General features: G+C 40.8%; 1 long non-coding RNA gene across 7 annotated transcripts in view; it reads right to left on the bottom strand.

Moving 5' to 3' along the window:
• LOC134157689 (uncharacterized) overlaps positions 1–17,499 on the bottom strand; it is a 39,876-nt gene that overhangs the window by 12,576 nt on the left and 9,801 nt on the right. For 6 of the 7 annotated variants that reach the window (XR_009962408.1, XR_009962407.1, XR_009962410.1 and 3 more), the window contains exons 2-4: positions 17,359–17,409; positions 11,156–11,238; positions 2,100–2,185 (exon numbers count right to left, since the gene is read on the bottom strand). This is a non-coding gene — a long non-coding RNA (uncharacterized LOC134157689). The remainder of the gene's footprint in view (positions 1–2,099; positions 2,186–11,155; positions 11,239–17,358; positions 17,410–17,499) is intronic. The other variant, XR_009962409.1, reaches the window with a different exon arrangement.

Below are 17,499 nucleotides of genomic sequence, written 5' to 3'. Positions count from 1 at the left end.
TTTTCTTGATCACATTTATTGCCCATTCCTGATTAAAACTGGAAGAAATCATATTTATCTCTTTTCTTAAAAAAAGAAATTATTATATGACCCAGTGGAAAACCCTCTAAAACAGCCCGTTCTTCAAAATCACTGACCAGAATCTCATCTGGCATAACTCAGGCTTGTTATCATAGGATCAGAGAAGCACAGAATGGTTTGGGTTGGAAAGGATCTTAAAGACCATCCAGTTCCAACACCTCTGCCATGGGCATAGGCACCTTCCACTAGACCAGGTTGCTCCAAGCCCTGTCCAGCCTGGCCTTGAACACTGCCAGGGATGGGGCAGCCACAGCTTCTCTGGGCAACCTATGCCAGGGCCTCACCACCCTCATAGTAAAAATTTCTTCTTAATATCTAGTCTAAATTGACCCTCTTTCATTTTAAAGCTATATAAACATCTACACAGCAGAGCATCTTTACCCTAGCTTAATATCTGCCCCATATGTTGTTTCTTTAGAACAACTTGTCTTCCCCCTTGGTTTTTTTTCAACATATGCATCTGGTTTAAGGTGACTTTTCCTTTCCCAGCATATGGAGCTGAATGATTATGATGATTTACATTTATTTTAAATCACAACCTATTAAATGGAAAAATAAATGCTAATATGTTGATATGGTTTACTTCTGAATGAATTATTGATATGAATTAGTAGTTGCAGCTATCATAATTACTGTTTATTAAATAAATATCTTTTGAATTAGAGACACACTTGATTAAGAAATCACTTTTTTGTCTGAAAATTGTGTCCCTGCTGCTAGTATAAGAAATACCTCACATTAAATAAAAAAAAAAAATGTTGGTGAAATTATTCTATTTTTTTATCTATTCCTTTGCTCTGTGAACTTGGCAGCACTTTGTGCATATTCCCTTTCACTGCTTCTCTCCTCTAATCAGTTAAGTGAGGCTCTTTCCCCTCTGTTGTTTGTGTGGATCTGTCACATAGCACCTAGAGACACAAAAAAAACATTTTAAATAGGAAAATGCAAAACACAAAAAAATAAAGGATTGAGGATCAGATACCTCAAACTCCTCTCAACATTTTCTTTTAAGCTGAGCACACTTCATATTAATGGTGACTCTTTAACATAAATAATGATCTAATGAAATAAATATGAAATCGAAAGAATCATAAAAAGAAATTTACATTTAAGAATGCCATCTGTGTAACACTTAGCCTAACAATGAAATCATTTTGGTGCCAAAACAGCTCACTCCTCTTCCAGCACAAGTTACAGGGTAATGGTTTTGCAGAACAGCATAAAAGTCTGAGTTCAATCACAGGAGGAACACCTGGGTTCAAACACAGACAATGAATCCCTCACATGAGTTTTGAACTAGCCCCTGCTAATGTTTCCACCTCAAGCCATCACAAATTTTTCATGTGGCTGATGATTTTTATCAGAAGAAAATTTTGATATCTGAGGGGAAGATTTTGTGGGTCAGTGTGGAGGTATCTTGCAACAACTATTGCATTAATTCTCTGCTTTCCCACTGTGGAAAACTGCCCTGAAATCCAGAACCCGTTTTGTCAGACTGAAGAGCATAGGACTCAGAAACAAGACCACCTTTATATGTATCTGTAGTGGATAAAGCACTTAGGACTTAACACCAGATTAATGTCAGCCCTTACAACTGGCGTCCTAAGGCTCAGGGCTCTCTGGGCATGCAGTTGGAAGACCTGCATCACAGGATGGAGATGCTGTTTCATGATCTGGGAAGCCAAGCTCTCGCCTTGTGCGAGGCGGTGCAGCAGAGCCATGCCGAACACAATGGAGATTGTTTGTTTATACCAGCAGAAGAGAAGGGAACATATTTGTTTTGAGTGAGTTGTGTTAGAATACATATTGTTTTATATGCCCAGGCCTCATTACGCTGTGCTAGTCTTCAATATGGATCAGATCCTAAAACTGCTCGGCATACTGAAATAAATGTGAGCTCTACCCACAGAACATCTCCAGACTTAGGCCTCACGTCTATCAATGTCATCTCAAAAAAAAACAAATGTTCAAAAAAGAAAAACAACAAAAGTATCTTAGAGACGGTGGAGGATGCTCACGTGCGGTAGATGCCATTCAAGGGGATGCTGAGGAATTACTTGGAGAGATAGAAATCCATGAAACAAGGCTGGAGAACAGAGTGGGCCTGAAAGAAAAGGAAAGATAATTAAGGTTCACTGAAAGAAATATGACTTATACCACTTAGGTTTGTAATTTAGGAGTTATTCTGAAACCAAGAGGAAATTCTTCCTTCACATCAGCGATGTGGCTGCATTAACATCTCTCCAGGCAAAGGTGGCTGCAACCCATATTTTGTTTAAAGATATATAATCATGAGAACATCCACAGAGGAAGAGTCAAAACACTGTTCAATAAACAACCTGAAGTGCAGTACGCTGTATTCATATAAGGGAAGGTATGAGCCAACAGAGAGAGATGTTCAGCTGCAATCAAAGAGGATCTGAGCCTAACTGAGTGCTCACATGACAGTTGGGATCATTTCGGATCCCTTCCAATGAAGATAAAATAGCATCAAAAGCAAGGAGGCTTTTTTTCTTTCTTTTAAGGATGAAAACACAACATCATTAGTCAAATTTAGTCTGAACTTCACCCTCCTCATGTTGATTTGTACTCAGGTTGAGTAAACATATCTTTCCATCAAGGTAAATAAATGTAAAAGCCTATCAGTAACTTAATTGACTAAAGAAGGATGCAGTGTGGGGTGTAACACTGTTTTTGACTGTAATGTTGAAGTTAACGACCTCTCAAAAACACCCATTATACAGCTTGGCAGAAAAAAAATCTGTTTCCTCTTGAAAATTTGCTAATACAATTTCAAACATTTTCAATCATTTTTTTCTTAGTGTTGGGTAGGGGGTGGAAACCTTCAAGGACAATTTTCCAGGAGGCCTAATGTAAAATGGAGTTTGAGAAGCTGTCTTTTGCAGGCCTGCATGCCACAGATAAATTCAGCTTGAGAGAAGCAGAGAGTCCGCAGTAAGGGCAGAAGTTACACAGCATGGGGGAAATATTTCCAAATGAAAATGGCCGTGGTACTGAGCAGAGTCATTCTCTGGGGTAGATGGAGGGCTCAGCCTGTGGATGTGAGGAGGAAGCCTAATCTCAGATGCGTAGCACACACCTAGAGACATCTGTGAATGTGCCCTCCTCTGTCCTTGCACACCTAGCGCCCCGGATTGAGAAGACCCACGGGAGAAAACAGTTGCCATTAAAATGAAGCCATTTAATAGAGGTGCAGGCAAAATCAGCTCTCTGGTGAGAGGACAGAGAGGGAAAAGGGTATGCCATGAATCTGAGATTGAAATCTGGTTTACGGTGGGCGGGCAGGCAGAGTGCAGAGGCACAGCTGCCAGACTGACATGATGGATCAGAAAAGCTACTAAGGAGCTGCAAGAGTCCAGGCAATTGAAACAAAGTAAAATGGGAAAAGGCAATAGGTCAGACCATCTTTACAATCTACCAATTAAACAATCATCCACTTCCAAGAGCGTACAGTGTCCTAAGCAGTAGACATCCCAGCACGTGATTGATACCATGATGGAGGAACAAGCTTACCAACAGGAATTAATAATAATAATTACTAGGAGCACTAATAATTTTGGATAGGTTGCTCTGTAGTGAGCCCCTCTGAGGAAATATCATGGCTGGGCATTTTGGCTTAATTCTATAGTCCCATATCAGCTTTACTCAGCCCACTGGAAAACAAGGGTGTGTTCACAATTGTCTATTATGTGGGAGGCTTTTACCAAAATCTCACTCTCCTTCATTCAAAATCTCAGTCTCCTTCTCCATGGTGAGTGCCACAGAGTCGGCTTCAGCTGCTTTCTCCAAAACCCAAAGCTTTCAGAAACGCTCATTTCTGCTGGCATCACTCAACAGCTCATTGTTAGAATTTGTTCTCATTGGCATGCATAAACTGAGACTGATGTATGGGGCAATCCAGAGTGACAGCCTTCAGCCCCAAAAGTGGATACCTGCTTCACTTAGAGTCCGGGGACTCACACTTGACTCAGAAGGATATATGCAAAAATTATCTTTCCTCTCTCATTTGCCTGTGTAAAGCCTAAGCGTCTTCATCCAAATTAGCAATCAGGCAAACTGTGCATGCAGAAATCTGCACTTGTACAAACTGTGCATTTTTTTGTAACATTCCAAGATTAAATATCTTGACAAAAGATGAAAACCCTTTAACAAATCTGCCCCTAGAGAAAAGTAACATTTTTTTTATTCCATTTACTGTCAAATGACATAAAGTATAGCTGAACACAGTCCTATAGGTTGATTTGTTGCTTTAAATAATGTCACTAACATCCAGATATCAATGTGATGGTGCAGAAAAAAAAGTTCACATTGAGCTAGATTCAATTACAGACCTAGAAATTGAAATTAAGTCTGATGCTACATGCTTAATTCATGTTTGTGTGACTGAGAAAGGGAGTATCTGGTTTACCTTGAATTTCCTGCCTTAGGGTGGTGAAAACATGACCCATCACTTTAATTAAAAAATAGTTTTCAAATGCAGCTTAAGTGGTATTGCATTGGCAGGAGGACACAAACACTTTTTTGTCTTCGATGTGTTATGTGATATAAAGGAAGCTGTTCAACGTCTTTTTCCTCGATTCCTGGATAGGTCTTACAGTTCTCGTTGAAGAATAGGAATAAATAGAATGACCTCTCAATGAGGAAAAAAAAGGTTCTTCTTTAATCAAAACATCAAACATTTGCCCCTCAAAACCCATAATTATCTTCTGACCACATAGTTTGAAACAGGTGCATATTGGCAATTGTCACACGTGTTAAACCAGTCTATACTTATCTCATTTGGGTATTACACCCAGTATGGTATGCTCACGTTTAATACCCTAAATTACTGTATCATATCAGTGGACTTTCCACCAGCACACATTTGACTACTGATTTCACATATGGGGCTGGGACTAACTTTTCTCCTAATATGGTAATGGCACAGGCACTATTTAAATGATTCCTGAGCCTTGTAAATATACACCAGATGTATCTTTTGTAAATGTTACATTTTTCAACATCTCAGCATTTGTGAATAGTTGAAAGCGATGCCAGCCATGCTTTAATGGGGCACGGAAGCAAGCTGCATTCAAAGAAATGGCACACCATTGCAATAGTCAAAATTACAAGTGCTGTCAAAATGCTACATTTTCACTTTATGGATTAGCCCCAGGTAAAGCAGCTCTCCATATCATACTGTCATACATGCCTGTTTCACATGCCTGTTTCAGCTGATGTTTGCCCACGTGGGCACAGAGAGAGGGATGTGGAGCTCCCAGGGCTGCCCCTGGGAAGGAGAAAGTCAGAGCCCCAGAGAACCAGATGTACCCCCCCAGCCACCCGGATGGGCCAAGGTAGAGCAGGAAGGGATGTGGATGCTGCTGCTCCCACTGCTGTGGTCACCATCTATTGCCAAGAGGAAATGACAGGGATACACGCACTTTCCCAGGGCTAGGGAGGAAGCAACGTGCACTTTTTCTACCGGCACTGATGTTTGAGGCTATGATAAATTTTCTTGTGGCACAGGCTCCTGCTGCTTGGTCCTTCCTCGTTGCAGAGGTAACTCAGCACAGAGAGAGGGACCTCTCCTGGAGTGCATGGTGATTTCATTCAGCTGTAAGAAGCAGCCACCTCCTGGGTTTTCCTGGACCACTTTTTTCCCCGAGGCTTTTTCTGGCTTTTCCGTGTCACCACAGAAATCTCACAGACGACCCAGGAACATATGTGTGACAAGCCATGGAAAATGTCCTCTCCATACTTCCTACCTCACGGCACTTACCCTACCCACCACCACCACTTCCCGACTGTCCCGATGTTCTCCCTGTTAGTACCAGGCAGTAAAAGGAGCCGTCAGAAAATCAGCCATCACATTTGCCTGAAAATGCACTTTTCCTTTGCAAGATTTGCCCCTAAGCTGTCCCACAGATTAGAAGAAAGGCCTTTATGCTTTTGCACAGTTACTATTATTTGCAAGGCACAGTGCTTTTGCTTGGTGAATTTTGTGCTGGAGTTCCGCAGTGTGCCTCAGTCCAGCAAATCAACTAAAATCAAAGCTAGGTGACACATGACAATAAACTTAGAACAGAGTAGATGTAATGCCCCACTACAAGTATTATTTCCAAGTTCACAGGCTTGCAAATTAAAATGTCCCTGGATCGCTGCCATAAGAAAGAACATTAAAAAACAGGGGAAGAGGTCTGGGCATCTGTTAGAAGCATCTAATATATACCAAATGTGTATGCTGATCTTCTTAGATATATGTGTTGTTGAAATATAGCCTACAACTAATGTAAAAGCAGAAATATTTTAATTGTATTTTTCCATTTGATATTCAAATGAAAAAAAAAATCTTATTAAACACAACACTTGGCTTTGCTATTTTAATAAAAAATAAGTTGTTGAGGAAAAGAAAAGCAAAACTACTGATTCCTTTCCTTATGATGATCAAATGAGCCTTTCATGTTTGTATCTTATACTTCACTTTTTAGCATTTTGAGGCAAATAGCAGATATCAAAACTTAGTAAATAATCAAAGACTTACTCAGTTTTTCCAAACTGTCATGCCGCTTATCTTGTAATAACTGATCTCTTAGGTAGCATAAGCTATTTAATTGCTACTGAAGATTATTTGAATGAAAAAAAGACGACATTCTCCCTTACCCCTCAAAAAGACAAAACTATATTCTTCAAAAAGACACATGCAGACAGATAGATTCTGATCTCTTCTACACACTCACAAGTGCAATAGCTAATTTTACAAGATTTGATAGGAGCTGCATATCTGAGATTACACCCTGTCCTCCTGACTGCATATTCCACATGGAAAATGGCTTAATTTGGAAATAAATTTCATTGCTGATAAATCCAGCAACATAGTCTGTGGGCATCCAAAGAACCAAAGCTATTGAATCATTTTAAAAAGCAGCTAAGTATGCACAGCAACTGTATTTTAAAGGGACTTTTCACAGTGTTGGCAAAGTGCGTATTCATGTATCCCCTCTGACATGATAGACTGTAATGGCTTCGGTCTGTCATGTCAACCATCTGCATATTAAACAGTCCCTAAGTACACATTGACACAGCAGACCCTAATAGCTCTGAAGCCGTAACAATCTATTGAGTCAATAATATGCATGTTAAAGAGCATCTCCTGCACTTCCATCAATATATTTTATCTTTTCCTTAATTTGTATCTTCTTTTCATATGTATATTTGGAGTTAAGGTTTTAGGAACCTTTATCCTTTAATGTGCTGCCACAGATGTGAAACATGTGGCACAGAAAGGCATATGCAGTAGCAAAATGCTTCCCTAGTATCTGGGCCAGATCTTAAAATGAGCAGTGTAATATTTTTATGCTGGCAGCACACGTTCTTCCAGATAAGGTGGAAATAGCCCCTCTTTTCTGCTGGGCCTTATCCGGTGCTGGTGAAAAGCCCGGGAAAGATTCCTGATAATTTCAAAGGGTTTGGATGGAGCCCAGTGTGATGCTACTCATTTCCTATCATACATTTCCTTCTAATTAAATGAAATAGGTCACAAGGGGAAAATGAAACAAAAGACGAATGTATTTACTTACAGCAATATCAACCCCCCAAAAAAAAGACAATCAGAAACAAGAGAAAAGATAGTCAAAATACACTGATTCTTCATTAGCTTGAAATTACGTCTGGTACCACAGTCTTAATTCATTCCTGTGTGATCCCGAGATCTTTTGTACCATGGGAGAGGGAGACTGTTATTTAAGCATAAGAAAATGGTGACTTAACTTCTTTTGTCTAAATAGCCACAGAGAAAAAGCTTAATTTGCTTTTACCCCAACTTCACATCACTGTACCGTGGTGTGATCCTCTCACACCCTGATATAACACTTCCCCATCTTCTTCCACTCGTGTTGCTTTCTGTAAGCATCACAATTTGGCTCACACTTTTAAGTGAAACCAAAATGCAGTTTGTGTTTCCAAAAGGCTGACCCAGGGACAGGGAGGCCACCTGACCCTATCAGCAGATCTTACTGGCCTGAATTCCCCTCTCCTTTCCACTAATTTGACACCAATGCATCTTTGAAGCACATACGGATTTATTCCAGCATATTCTTAATCAACTTTCACACCAGTAAGGGCAGAATCCTAGTACTCTACCGGCTGCTTTCCAGGAGTGTGCAATTCGTCCTCCCTCTGCCTTGCATCATTTCATGTCCCCAGGCACACCAGCCCAGCCCATCTAATTCTGTGACCCACTTCAAGACAGCATCCCCTAACATCATGACAAGCACTGAAGGCACCTGCCCTCTATTAAGTCTTCACAACTTTCTTCTTGTAGCCAGCAGGTTTTTTCTTCCCAATACAATGGCAGGGAAGTCAATCAGATGCCCACCTGCTTGCCCAGGAATTTACCCAGGTCTTCAAAGCCTTGGAGTAGTGCATCCACCTCATCCTACATGCCACCGTGTGTGTTTTCAGGACAGAACTTTCTGAACAGCAGGTAACGCAGTGCTCACACGCACACAGTATTCATTATTTGAGCTTATCCACTGAAGATCTAGCAGTCACATTTGGATTTGGGCAGGAGATTTTTTTTTCTAAATGAAAAATCTATTGAAAAAAATCAAAGCAAATGAACAAAAGCTAAAGGATAGGTGCCGTAAAAAAAAAAGATAAAAGTCACTGAAAGTCCTGCTATCTACATTGCCAGTATTTCCTTTAGCTGAGGGAGTCAGCCCAAGTGGAGCTCTGGAAGGGTTTATTTCTGAGGGAAATGGTTCTTTGCCAGATCCCTTCTGTGATGCTGCAGTTCATTACCAAATAATAGATGAAGCTCAGTCCTCTCTCTGCAATAATATGGGTACAGCTTTGCCCCTTTGAGGAAAATGTGTCCTCCCTGGACTGTCTAAGGAGCTCTCATTTTCTATTCACTCTAGTCAATGCTGGTACTCTCTGTGTAGCACCGAGTCCCATAGCCAGGGCCAGTCCAGCCCTGGGGAAAGTAGGAATGTCACACAGCAATGACACAGCAGCTCTGGACCATATATGACACCCTCCTGCTCATCTGTCTCTTCCATTTGCACTTAATGAGCCCCGCAAGCCTCTTTTCCTGTACTTACCAGAGTTACCAAGCAATGGCAAAGGAGGAGGAGGGCTGTTGGCCACGCAGCCAGAAAGAGAGTCCTTTAACACAAATCCTCTGCACTGAGGATTACCTGGCTGGGTAACACTCAGTCCAGGCAGCCAGCACTTCCAGGAATTGTTCCACTGATTTATGAGGAGAGGTCGCCCAGTTCAACCCTACGTCACAGTAACTGTTACCAGCTCCAGGCAAAACAAGAGTCACCAGCCTCAGTCAGTAAACGAGCCAGATATGGAAGGGCGATGAAGAGAGGGAGAATGAAAGAAACACAATACCACAGGCAGGGTGCTCCTTGACCCCCTAGCAACCACCTGATGAACACTGCAAGTGCAAGGTGGGCTCACCAAGAAGGGCCTTGCTTCCTCCACCTCATGCCCCTCTTGTGTAAGCCCATCCCACAGCCAGCTCCATCTGAGCCTGCCCCAGGCTGGACTGATCTTGAGCCCACCAAAGTCAAAGGAAAGATTCCCAATGACTTCAGTGATGAGGGCCCCATACCCTCAGGCAAATGTGGGAGAGCAAAATGTGGGCAGGGCTATGATTTCACTGCCTGTGTGCATAGGATGTCTTCTTCCCCACATGAAGGAAGGCTGGTCACCCTTCCCACTTCTTTGGTTCTCAGTGTTCAACACTGCACCTGGAGTTATCTTCCATTTACCAGGGAGCTGATTTAAGTGTCTGACTCAGTCACATATGTTTGGCTCCCTTATCCAGAGTAAGATTTGGCCTACTAGCTGTGAAAACAGCTTATATCACATGTGCTGCAAAGCCTAGCCAGAACAGGCTGAATAAAGGATGAAGTTTAATCATGGAAATGTTGACCTACAAATAGAGAACAAAATGTTAAACCACATGGTATAGGGTGCTGCACGCCCCAAATATCAAGGAGAGAAAGAAGAATTGAACACATTTGGAAAGTAAAGCTCACTGTTTGGGGTTTGGGGCTGTTTTTTTTTCTTTCCCTTTCTGCAGATTCGGAGAGTCAGACCCACACTGTTCCCGCTCGCAATGACACCCTGGCATCTGAAGAACAACAAGACACCCACCACAAAATGCTGCTGTTGGCTGGCACCGTCTAAAGTGGTGGGATTGGTGAGGGAGGTGAGACTGCCAAAGGAAGGCGAGTGGGGGTGTCACAGCCAGTGGGACCCGGCCACCAGCGTGACTCAGGTCTATGGGACCTGTGCAAACTGGGGTGAGGTAAACGTGAAGGGGATGAACGCCCCTTTCATCTCTCATCCTTGAAAGCTAGCTGTGGGTTACCTCTAGCAGCCTGGGGGGGGGGGGGGGCTCTGTCATTATTTTCACACCACCTTCCAGCTGGGGTGTTCTCACCTTTGTGGGTTTCACACAAAGAAGGGCAGCTTTTTTGGCAGAGAATCCGTTTCCATTTTTAATCACCACCATCACACAAACAGTTCATCTCACAGGACGTGAAAACTTTCTCATAGGCTTTATTTAACATCATTTGGGGGGGTTGCAAAAGACGAAGAATTTTTTAAATCAACAACAGTGTTGCTTTTCAATAACTTGCAGGCTTTGTCTTTAGGTACGCTGTATTTTAGACAAACGTAGTTAAGAGCAGCCGACCAGACCTTACTGACTGACAACTGTTTCTTTACAGGATTTCTGTGTGCCAAGGAGCTGGACAGTAATATCCATTTGGTATTCATGGACAGTACTTGCAGAACAATAATGACAATAATTGCTTCTGATTCTTGTGTTTACAACACTGCCAAAGTATCATTAGAGCCTTATTTATAGATAATAATGCTTATCAATCACACATATTTGAATTTTGGAATGTATTAGATTAATATTCTTTTGTAACTTGGTTCTGCACTAATGCTATGAAAAGCACTTTCTGAATGCAGCCCACTAGGAAGGGCTCACCGCAAAAAAGTAAAAGCATCCAAGCCATCTGCAGGTGAGGGACAAAGGGCATACCTCTTCCTCAGCAGGCAAAACGCTGGAGCCGGACACACAATTCCCAGAAGCAGATCCTTTGGACTAAAATCGGGGGCGAACTCCTGAAAAAAAAATAGCGTGAAAGGTGTGATAGTAGTGTCATGCTTGAGCTTGCTTTTTGATGCTCTAAGGAAGGGTTTGCTTTCTACTGATTTATAAAGAAACTGGTTTTGGGGGTGAAGAAAAGGTCCATCTATCATCTCACTCTTTAACAGCCTATTCTATCTACCCCATGGGTGAGTTTAGTCTGGACCTCAGGGTTCCTCATTAGTTAAGAGGTGGGTAATGAGAAATATAGCACAAAAATCACTCCTAATTTTGGTTATTAAATAATTCCAGCTTTTCTCTATCGATGTCTGCTGCAATTCAATAGCAGGAAAATGAATTTTTAAAAATGACAGTTATAACAAGCAAAAATGTCACCCAAATCTAAATATCAACTGCCATATATTCATATTCTTCTTTGTCTCCCTGTAGCCCATTACAATGCTGAAAAATAAACCAAAGCAACTGCAGTACCAAACTCCAATTTTTGGAGTGTGGCCAGCTCCATAAATTTGTGTTTAAACAAATAAAGTCCATAACAGTGTAGTATGTCTTTTATTATTATTTTTTCCCCTTGCAATGGTTCTCCAAGCAAATGTAAAGAGGCTCTGTCGGTTTAGGGACCATATTTCCGTCTGCCTTTTTTTTTCCCTTTTACCCGCTGCTGATGTAACTACTATAAATGTCAGAAATTAGAGAAACTGGGAAGGGGGAGTGTGAGTGGGGTTGTATTTTATTCTGTGTGTCCATTTTGTGGTTTTTATGGCACTCCCTGCACAGTCAGGATAACCTGTTCCTCAATGTCACAGCCCCCATTGTCTCTAGGGATCTTTCACAGTGGCAGAAAAAGAAATAATTAAAACTCAGAAGCTTTAAATTGCAAAGAACACTTGTGGCTTTGCTGCAACTCCCCCAAACTGCCTCTACCCGATATATTTTTATAGGCAAAATTACAAAGTGATGGTGCCCCCTTAAAACGTGTTTCGTCCATTAATATTCTAGCGTGCTTCGCTTACTTTGTTTATAAAATGCCAGTATTGAGGTTTCCCAGGAATTTCAAAACTATCAAGACAGCCAGTGCTGAGCCCAACCCAATCATTTCTAGATGAAGACAGGACCTGAAATAAAATTAAAACCTCGCACTGCAGTTAGACATTAAACCAAAGAGCAAAGTTGAAACCAGGATGCAGAGGGGAGCCCCATCCTTACGGGTTCGGCACAAAAAAGAGGGCCACCGCTCCCGCCCGAGTACCCCAGCTCCTGCTGGGGCTATGGGGCCAGCCTGTCCCTGGTTTTGACGGAAGGAGGGTCCCCCAGCTTCACCTACCACTTGCAGGCAAAAAAACTATGCCTCCGAGCATGGGCACCAGGGGTGCACAGAGCTTCAGGCTGGACCCCTTTCCCACTTTTGTCTCAACACCATCAGGAAAAATGGATCCCAAAACTTGGTGGTGCTGCACCGAGAGGACTTTGATAACCAGTCACAGGTTTTGGTTCCCCTGCTTCTCCTCATCTGAAGAGGAGCCCATAACCCAGGTGAATGCGACCTTCTACAGGGTTCACCAGAGCAGAGGTGTTTACGGCATATTCTCCTCTCTCCAGCCATTGGCTGCTCCTGAAAACATTTGTTATATTTTCCTTAGGTTTCAGCACGTCACAGTGGAGAAAGCTGTCCCTATAACAGGTCTTTAAAATTTATGTCTTATTCTTTCCTAACAGTCTTAAGAAATAGCTGGAAGGGTTCAGTACTAAGATCCTAATTTCAGAAAGTCAAAACGTGAGCATTTAAAATCATAATTCACCCTATGCAGGTTCCAGACTTCTTATTTTCTTAATTGAGCAATGAACAATAATTTCTATTATTAATGTCTGTTTTTTTCAGGGTGGTAGTGTTTCAACCGTTTCTCCTGCCTCTCTGAGGGAAAAGACAAAGAGTTATCACATGGGGAAAGGTAGATTTATGTTTTATATTCATAGGGCTGATGCTAAACCTATACAAAGATAAAAACAGAAATTTCCAGTGATAGCATTTTGCTTTTTTTTTTCAGCTTTGCTTTTTTTTTTCAGCCAGAGGTACCAGAAGTCAGATTTCTGGGCCCACATTTGAGTTCCTAAAGAAAAGTGGCCACATTTTTTATATAATACTGAGTTTTCACAGTTCTCACTGAAGTCAAATGAAGGCGTAAACACCCAACGCCCTTGAAAAATAGTCCCTTTCCTGAAGTACCCCTTTCCTACACCTGTATGAACCCCCAGTATGACAAGGCTAGCCCTCCTGCACAAAAAAAGTAAATGACCCTACAAACCCTGCTAACATATCCTATCCATTTCAGCACAAGTTTGAGCATGAAGAATCAGGTCTCAAGAAAATCCACTCAATGACCAGTAAAACCACCTTCCTAAAGTTAAATGGGGTTAATACAGGTTACATTTTGGGATTTCTAGATATGGGACATGAAAATTGAGACAGCTAAGTTTTAGGTAACTTGTTCGCTAATTGTATCTCAGTGGTCACAAAACATTAAGAATGAACATTCAACTGGAAAAGATCTAAACAGAGAGAGTTTCAAACCTGTATTTTTGTCATACCTTTTTATTTGCTATATTTCTCACTAGAACAATATTATTCTGTTTGTATTTAGTGTTAGGTTTATCATCAAATAGCTATTCTTTCTGCTATCAGATTGCGTGACTTTGTATATTTATCCCTCCAGACGCATGGCAGGAACATTTCTTTTCCTTATTTTTATATCATCTATAGCAACTAAAATTTGGAATTTGCAGTTTCACATCATCTTCATAGAACTCTAAGACACAAGCAGGAATAAAAACAAAAACATACCTTTTCATCAAGTAACCTGCTAACCAAAAGGAGAAAGAAAATAATCGCATATTTCTAAATAGTCCTGTAGGATTCATATACTTTTACTATGTGCTATGTATTGTATAGTTCCTCCCTCTGTTGTGACATCTCTGATTACTTTAAAAAAAAACTTTCAAAAACGTTAAGGCACAAACCTTTGTATGGAGTACTTTTAGTATGCTTTTTATTCTGACAAGGTTAATAATTATCCTATAAGCATGACACAGTGTTTTAAAATGTTGTTTCTGCTATGAGCTAGCATTGTGCATATGGGTATAAATGTGGAAAGAAAGGTTATTTCACAGTAGAGAAATGTATATTTAAACAAATTGTGATAAAATGGTGAAACTGTTTAAAGAGGAAAAGTTGAGGGGTTTCTTCCCCATCACAGTTATTCTGAACCCAAAATACCAGTAGCCAATTTCAGAAGGGCACTGACATTTGTAATGAAAACACGAGCTACTGAAATTAGTCTGAGATAATTGAGAGAATAATAGCAAATGTCCCAGGGCTTTGGGCAAAAGTGGCCAGAAAGAGATCCGCTGTGTGGCAGGTGTCAAGCGTGTCCCCCCATCACCAACAACCTGCCTTCTTTTGTGGCACCTGTGACTAGCTCCTAGTGGGAAACAGGTTATGGACTAACCATGCTTTGTGCTGTCCATCAGTAAGACAGCTCCTAAGTGCTTACAGTCCTCATGACAGCCTTAGTCTTCCCTAGAGCATGCAAGTGCTCTTTTCACAAGCTCATACACACCCAGCACTTCCCAATGGTGCAAAGACACCTTTTTTTTGCCCAACTGTTCAAAATGCCCAGTCATATGTATTCTGTGTACCATATGTAGCGACTACCATTGGGGCTGGCCTGGTTGGCCGGAGCCAAGCTGGGTAGGATCTAACCTTTAGAAGGCTTAGGCACCAGGACAAGGTCAATGTGGCCCTCAGACCTAACTCCATCCACACCAAACAAATGCAAAAATAATCTCTCAGCTGATATGAAGGTCTCATGGAGGTACAGAGGGTCAGATCCTGCTCATTCCAAGGAGGCAAACCTCCGGATGTCTTCAATGAACAGGACAAGCAGGATTTGACTCATCTTAAGGGGCACAAGATTTGTCTTCCAGAGGCTGAGCTGTACCAGCTTGTTGAAGCAGGGCAGTGTCAAACGCTGGAGTCCACAGGCCGTGTACTGAGGAGTTAACCAAGGGCTACGCTTTCTCCCTACTAAAACTAACTGCAAGGCAGGCGGTGGCACTGCAATTTGCCCGAGCTTTCATGCTGGGCTTCAACCCTGCTACATGCTTTCTACTAACCTTCCTTGCAGGAGTAATTTTTAAATCATGTAATGCCAAGTGCCAGAGGGCTCGCTTTTTACAACATCAAGTTGAATCGCATCAACTCCCATTCTAAATTTAAAACATGATTGCATTACTTCACTTTATACTTTTTATAAAGGTCCCGTTGTGGTGAAGTTTCACAAGGTATAAAAGCCCATGCAGGTATGATGGGCCATATCAATTCATTTCATCTCATTAATCAGCTGCTTAAAAATGTTTTCCTTGCAGCACAGCAGAAAAATAAAATAAATGTTCTTTTTTATCACTTCCCAAATTAAATTCATATTCCATAATGACCATATTTCATGTGCAAAATAACAAAATATGCTTACATACTTGACTTCACTTCTTTAGTGAATTGCTTCATTTGTAAAATGTTGCATATGAAATTGGAGCCTAAAATGAATTACTTGTTTTTTCTTGATATGAAACCTTGTTTAAGTTCACAGCAATTTTAAATATGATACATTTAAAATATTAATATTTCCCATATATTATTCACTGACTTTCAGGTTTCATCTCAAGTTAGTGGCACTTCATATTTCAAAGGAAGGAGTGTTTCTTTTTTTTTTCAGTACTAATGTTCTATTAATTCACTTTGTAATATCATTCTGGTTCAGACAAATGAAATTGCACTAAATTGCTTATGCCAAGAATCTTGCTAAAGTAGTTGGCATTATATAAAATTCCATATTCCATTACTATTTTATACATGTTTATCTCTGTAGCATCTTTTTAGGCATAATTCATAGCCCTGTTTCGTTAGCTCTCGAAAGACAAATATAAGCACAAATATTTTTATGCTGAGATGGGGGTGTATGTAGATATTTGCAGTGAAGCCTGTAACTTACGGGACTTTTGCAAGGCACTAGATGCAAACTCCCAGTGAACTACCTTAACAGCTTTTCCTTTATGAACGTTCTTATTTTGAGTAGCTTTCCCTCCCAGAATGTATTTCACCGCACACGTGTATAAACACACATGCACGCACACATACACGCTTGTGAAAAATAAACGTGTGTGCAGGCAGAAATACTCAAAATGCCTCATATGCATATTATGCAACGTATGCCATTCATGTAACCATTATATATATAAACAAAATTCATTTTATAGATGCTAACAAAAGATGGGAAGGAAGTCCTTAACAGACCTATAAAGGCCTAAACATAGATGGACTCTTCATCACATCCAAAGAACTGAAAGAACTGTGGATATAAACCAGAATTTTTTTATATGACCACGTATCTTTTATAAGCTTTCCATAAAGTCCACATGGCCAGATAACTATTTCCAGAGATGTGGATGGAACTTACACCTGGACAGGCTGGAAATCTTTAATGAGTAAAACAGCATTTAACCCTATGAAATGCCTTTCAGGAGTGAAGTATTATAAAGTGCTGGAGCAAGAGTAGCAAACAGCAGCAAAATCACCTGTAAATAGTAAGGAACTATAAATATACCTCAGTATTTCCATAGATGACTTTCTCTAATAGTCATCAAAAACAGATGCTTGAGAGCTAGAAATCCAACTCCAAGGAATGCAGATTAACACGTTTATATGAATTTATAGTCTGTGCCTTAAAGTTTAAGTTTGTAACATTGTTAATAACATATGCTCCTTTTGCAGTTCCCAGTGTTTGCTCTCTTTGCAATTTGCAAAATAAGATCTTTTTTTCTCTCTAAATTTTATGAAAAAAAACCAACACTGAAATTTGCAAAATAACTGATGCAAATCCCTGTCACTTGTGAACACAATGAAATTATACACAGAAGAGCAAATACAGGAGAGATTCCTCCTCAGAAACAGAAATGAATTCCCTGCTCCTATACAATCCTCAAACGCCAGGATTTTGAAATATGAATTAGACCTCAAATGCAAATTAACCTCGGAAGGGGGGGAGAGGGTAAAAAAGAAAAAACAAATCTGAGAGACATACCAAGTCAAACGCTCCTTTTTCTGCCTATCTCGTCCTCAATGGTAAAATAGGCTAAACAAAACAAGTGCACATCATCAAGACAGAGCCAATTAAGGACAGGAAAGCGGGGAAGGTTAGGGTAAGGAGGGGAGGAAGGCACCT

The sequence above is a fragment of the Pezoporus occidentalis genome, unplaced genomic scaffold (genome assembly GCF_034315485.1).
Source record: "Pezoporus occidentalis ecotype Australia unplaced genomic scaffold, CSIRO_AGI_Poc_V1 ctg99, whole genome shotgun sequence".
In the NCBI taxonomy this organism is placed as follows: Eukaryota; Metazoa; Chordata; class Aves; order Psittaciformes; family Psittacidae; genus Pezoporus; species Pezoporus occidentalis.
This window is presented reverse-complemented; position numbering and strand designations above follow the sequence as displayed.